This window comes from Gossypium hirsutum, chromosome A01 (assembly GCF_007990345.1).
Source record: "Gossypium hirsutum isolate 1008001.06 chromosome A01, Gossypium_hirsutum_v2.1, whole genome shotgun sequence".
NCBI lineage: Eukaryota > Viridiplantae > Streptophyta > Magnoliopsida > Malvales > Malvaceae > Gossypium > Gossypium hirsutum.
Genome location: NC_053424.1, coordinates 22,581,584 through 22,587,559, shown reverse-complemented (window position 1 = coordinate 22,587,559; position 5,976 = coordinate 22,581,584). Strand labels below are relative to the sequence as shown.

At 37.7% G+C, this 5,976-nt stretch overlaps 1 pseudogene; it reads right to left on the bottom strand.

The window, feature by feature from the left end:
- Positions 1–1,761: 1,761 nt before the first annotated feature.
- Positions 1,762–5,394, bottom strand: LOC107917386 (protein argonaute 4-like; annotated as a pseudogene).
- Between the last annotated feature and the right edge of the window lie 582 nt (positions 5,395–5,976).

The window sequence follows — 5,976 nt, the reverse complement described above, 5'->3', positions numbered from 1 at the left end:
TCTGAGAGTCAAATCTACTATGTCCTCGATTTGTTCCTTGTAAACACAAGAATACCAAATCATCTTGGATCTGCTTCAATATAAACATCTGAAGGTTAGATCTGCTATATTTGAGAACGTCTGAGAGTCAAATCTGCTATGTCCTCGATTTGTTCCTTGTAAACACAAGAATGCCAAATCATCTTGGATCTGCTTCAGTATAAACATCTGAAGGTTAGATCTGCTATCTTTGAGAACGTTTGAGAGTCAAATCTACTATGTCCTCGATTTGTTCCTTGTAAACACAAGAATGCCAAATCATCTTGGATCTGCTTCAGTATAAATATCTGAAGGTTAGATCTACTATCTTCGATCTGTTCCCTATAAACACAGGGATGCCATGCTGAAATCTTCAATCTGCTTCGCTGTAAGCACAGGAATGTCAGATCTACTATCTTTGATCTGTTCCCTATAAACATAGGGATGCCAAATCTTGTTTGTTTGATCTACATTGTCCCATAACCTGTAGAATGCGTATGAGTTCATGCCTATGATCGAAGTGAGTCAAATTCTCCTAATTAGACATGTTATAATGCAAAATGTTATGAATATGACCCTTATTTCGGGCGTCATCACTCATTCCCTCATCGAAGTTTTAACTTTATACTTCTTGATGTATCAATCATACTCTGCTTGTATGCTTTGAATCAACTTAGTCCTATTGTACCATTCTCCAAATGTTGTGACCCGCTGGAGATGTTTATGAAATGATCCTTTCTTAAGATCAATTTAAAATGTCCCACCACCTTTTGGACTGAAGAAGAAATTTCCACGAGTACATCCGACCCTCAAATATGGAAATTCTTTAAACAATTGTCTTGTTTCAGTTTCTTGTATTATCTAGAAATTTCCAGAGTAATATGCAAAACTTCATTTGTAAAGATATTTAGTTCATCAATCATTATTTCTATGCAACACACTTTATGAATAATGGGACGAATAAATTGATCTTGAGGATAATGATTTATCAAAAAGACAAATGAGGTTAATTTAGGAATCTATCTTTGAGAAGAAAGAGAATCCAAAGATAGTAAACAGGACAAAAAATCAGATGTCCCAGATATCACCGCTTGAGCGTCTATACACCAGCTCCATGAAGACTTTCTTGAGTTCAACATGTGTTTAAAAGATCCAAAGTAATTCGTTGATGCCTCGATATGTAACATACTTCACTTCTCGTCGAATCTAGTATAGCAAGATCACTGCATGACTTTCCAAATTTGAGCTGCCCTTTTGGGTTTTCAACTCAAAACCCCTTTGGTCTCAAGGCGCCTTTTGCGGGTTTTCACCTTGGCCTCTCCATTTTTTTCTTTTTTCTCTTTATTTTTTTTCTCTTTTTCTTTTCTTTTTTTTTCTCTTTTTTTTTTGAAATAGAAGTCTCAAAGTGCCATTTGCGGGTTTTCACCTTGGCTTCCCTTCTCCTTCAGACAAAGTACTCTTTGACTGAGTCCGAATTCACTGGATCAAATAAATTCTTCCTATCCATTTCTTGTCAAAATCAATGCACCTCTAGAGAAAGCCCTCTTCGTAACATATGACCATTCCCAATTCGGCATCTTTTTGCAAGGTTTCCTTTATGAGATTCTTTTGGACGAACCTTCTTTGTCATAAGTCTGTGTCATCCATTCTTGGTACATTTGCTTAGGATGAATACTTTCAAGTTAAGTTTACTAGAGGTATTCAATTCTTGACTCCATCAAAGCTTGGAGGAAAAATCTTGATTCATAAACCCATGAGAAAGGGATTACCCCAGCAGCTGTCCTGGCTGTTGTTTGTCAAACCCTACAAAAAGATGGTTCAATGATTCTCAGCAGACAAGAATGAAATTGCTGACTTTATCCTTCAATCTGGAAAGCTGAGGTACAGAGATTACTCCTGGAGCATACATCCCACCATGACTCGATGATGTTTCTGAAGCATCCCTAATCTTCATAAATTGCCCCCAACTGTGAAGCTGCCAAATGAGCGTAGCAAATAGGAGGCACAACAAATATGGCTGTAGTGCTCATTTGATACATGTAGGATAGAGAATGAACAAACTCTTGCAGATCATCAGCCGAAAACCCAGCCTGGTCTAAGAGAACATGATAGTGGGTCTGTCTCGTGGTTCCAATCATTCCAGCATGGGTACCAAGGTAAAAATCATTATTCTTTGGATGGCATACTTTGTTGTCAATGACAGTACCATGTAGCACATTGTCAGGAGATCCCTGCTAAAAAAACTTGGTATGATGGTTTTTCGTACAACAATAACCACAATCTTTAGGGTTCCACTTCTCGTCAAGGAACTTGCAAGCCTCAACAACTTGATCAAAACTTGATTGAATTGAAACTCACTAACCCCATCCCTGAAAATAATGATTTGATTAGGTTTCCTCTTCCCTGAACTTGTATAGAAGTCTAAGAGAGCTTCCTTCATGATACTGTCATCCACTTTGTCAGAAACTGGTTTTGATGAAAGAATCTATCATTTTAACCTTCAGAGACTGTGTACGGCCTAATGCCCCATAGCTAGAAATCAATGGCCACCGCCTGGAGCTAACCATTGACGGTACATCAGACTGCTCAGGAAAGCTAAACAATGCACCCATTCCAAGGATGATGGTTGGAACCTTTGAAGCAACTAGAATTGGAGGTGTTTGCTCCAGCGTAAGCATAGAGAGTAGTCGGTAGTTTCTTATGCCAATTTTTACCAGCCTCTTTCATCTTCTGTAATTTGTTTTTTTCTTCTTTTTCTTTTCTTTTGGAAACCTTTGTTGTACTGTGGTATAGCGCATTATCTTTGAAAAGACTGCAAACTTTTGGCATTGTACAGTTATATATAATTTTTTTTTGAGATAGATGACTTTTGACTTTGTAATATTGGCATATGAAGTTATCTCCCCCTTTTAATGGAGTAGTTGACGTCTACAAAGATGAGTCATTGTCAGCTTGAAACTTTTGATGAGCTCGGGCCCATAACATACATGCTCCATAAGTCTTTACTCCTTTAAATTTGGTATTCATTGTACAACTGATGCGATCCCTTTCCATGGTGGACCAACAGTGCCCCAAAACCTCATGTTTATCCTGGCAATTGCAAATCCTCCTGCTTGCGTCTTTGGACCATATTTTTGAATTCCCATAATAGTCTCAACAAGGTCTTGTTTTGTCTCCTCACCTAATTCCAATTTCGCAATCTTTCCTTCCTCTAAGGCTATATTTCCTACCACCACTTCATGGGGTAAAAACCATTTTCAACAAATTCAGAAACAAGTCACAATTTCTGTCACCTTCAAAGTACTGAGATTCATCTAAACACATATTGCACTCAAAAGGAACTCTGAATCTATAGTATCGTTGCCCGTGTCATTGATATCTAGGGATCTATGATAGGCACACAAAAGAATATACAAGGAATAAATGAATTCAAAAATGACTATTTACATGAAATGAAAATTTATAAAGAATGTCTAAGGTCAAAAGAATCAGAATGAAATAATATTTACTCGGATAAATAATAAAAGTATGTTTTATTGAAAATAAAAATGTCTGAACATAGGCCCACTTCTCAAAAGAAATCTCATTACTCCTAGGCTTTAGAGCAACAACAATGTTCTGAATATTACTCCGTAAAATTCCTAAAGATTACAGGAAGTTCTTCTGCAGTCCAATTGTTTAAAGAACTTCTCGGTTCGTAAGGGCGAATGCCCTCAAGGTTTCTTTGTTCAGCCCCTTCCTCATGTATGACATTGATGGGATTATTTTCATTTCCAAACACCCCCTTCTCCAGGTAAGCTATCGCTCTTGACACAAAAGTCAGAGATATGTAAGGGAACGTCTCTTTTTCACTTAGCCGTGACCCTCTTCTCTCTCTCTCTCTCTTTTTCTTTCCTTTTTTAATAAATTTAACTAATTATGGTCTTTTTTATAATTTAAATGCATATAATGCGATGTGATGTAATACAAATGCATGAATGCAAAAAGGTATCGATCTCGACTTAATTTCAATTAGAAAACTTTATTTAGAAAAAGAATATCTTTACATATGAATGGATTACAAATACGCCTTCGTCCCATGGCCCAAAGTTTTAACTCAACAAAGCTAACTCTTGGCAATGATCTGGCTGTGCTCAATGTATCAGCTTGTACCTTCATGGTCCGTAAATGATCTACTACCATCCCGAATTTGAGCTATGGCTTCACCCATAAGATAATCCCTACATCTATGGACACCTCTTCCAATGTCTGTGAAGTTGTTCTGATTATCTTGAAAGAAAGATTGGCAAAAAAGTGGGCATTCCTGCTTAACATGCTACCTTAAAATGATATCCAACACCTTTAGGGTTTCTTGAGAACTTTCAGATTCCTGTCCACGCAAAGCATTTTGAAATGCTTAGATGGGTATCTTCTCAGTATAGTTAATCTCTACTTTAAAGGTCTTTTAAATGATATGGACTTCTTTAATCTCATTCTTTTGCGTCCATTTTGACAGATCATTAGGGTTTGCATTTCCATTAACTCTGATAAGTGCAACATAGTGAACTCATGCTTGTTATTTGGTTCTATAATAAATAAGCCTTTTACCATCATAGGCACAATTCTTTCCATCCAACTCACCTTTGTAGGTCCATGCATTCTGTCAATCACTTTTCTTCCAACACTCTTACCATCGACCATCTTCCTATGAAAGAGAAATGTTGTAATGGTGGAAATGTCCATCAATACTCTTCTTGTTCACCTTAAAATGATTGGTGAGTACATTACCTTTTCCCTGCAGCACGCCTTGCCATAGAGTGTCGAACAATCTTCTTCGTATCCAATTCTGCTTTGATTGGAAACAACATTAAGACGCACTAATGGCGGAAGAGGCAGGAATTCCAAGACTGCCCCTTTTCCCTCCTGCTCTTTCCATTTTAGCTCACTCCCTCTCCCTATGACATTCATCAACTTCCTCACAAAAGTTGGAATACAGTTAGCCCTTGAGTAAAATTTATCAACTTGAGTCATAGGACAACGCCACAAAATTGAATATTCCTCCACTACGGGTACCATATAGGCTTTTCCAAACGTAAAGCAACTGTATACAAGATTCCAATACTGAGTGATGGCCCGAAACCAATTCTCGTCTACTCCCAAGTCAATCAAGTACTGCAAGTCCCCATGGTTGTTGTAGAACAACTGCTTGGCTTCGCTACCCCATTGATCCCATATTTCCTTTAACTCATGCTGATTATCCTGTGTGATACGAATGTAGTCTGACAGCTCTGGCACATATCCCATGGCTAGACTATTTTCCTTTACTAACTGAGTTTGCTCTGACCATATATGGACGTTAGCGTTGTCTTCCACTCTATCAAGAAGTCCGTTCTCCATAATAAAATCTCTAACTTAAAAACTGACCGAAAATCGATACCTTTTAAATGCGAAATGATATGCAACAAAAGAAAGGAGATAGTTAGTATCACATGATAACAATAAACTCAAAAATAACCTGCAAGGGTAATAATTACGATATAATTCTATCTAGGTTGAGCTCTTACAGTCCTTCTATATGTGGTTTAGTTCTAAAGTTGAGGTACCTGAACCAGCAGATTCCTCGATCCTCACCCATTATAGGCTCATTTGAATCGAGTTCAGTTCAGGGGGACACATTTCCCTATGGCTACACGGAGATGAAAATCTCACGAAACCATAGGTATGGATGTATCCCGAAAGTGATCCACTATCCTGCACGGAGGCGAAAACCTCACGAAGGCATAGCTACTCACTCCCACTGAAGGGTGTGACCACAACGATCATGCAAATGCAATACGTATTAGAATATAGCAACACATGCAATAACACAAACACATGTAATGCAAAGAAGATTAAATTTTAAAATTTTTAATTTCCGACATTGAGACAAGAGATAATCAATTACACGGCTTGACTCTCTTATTAGCTCCCCAGTAGAGT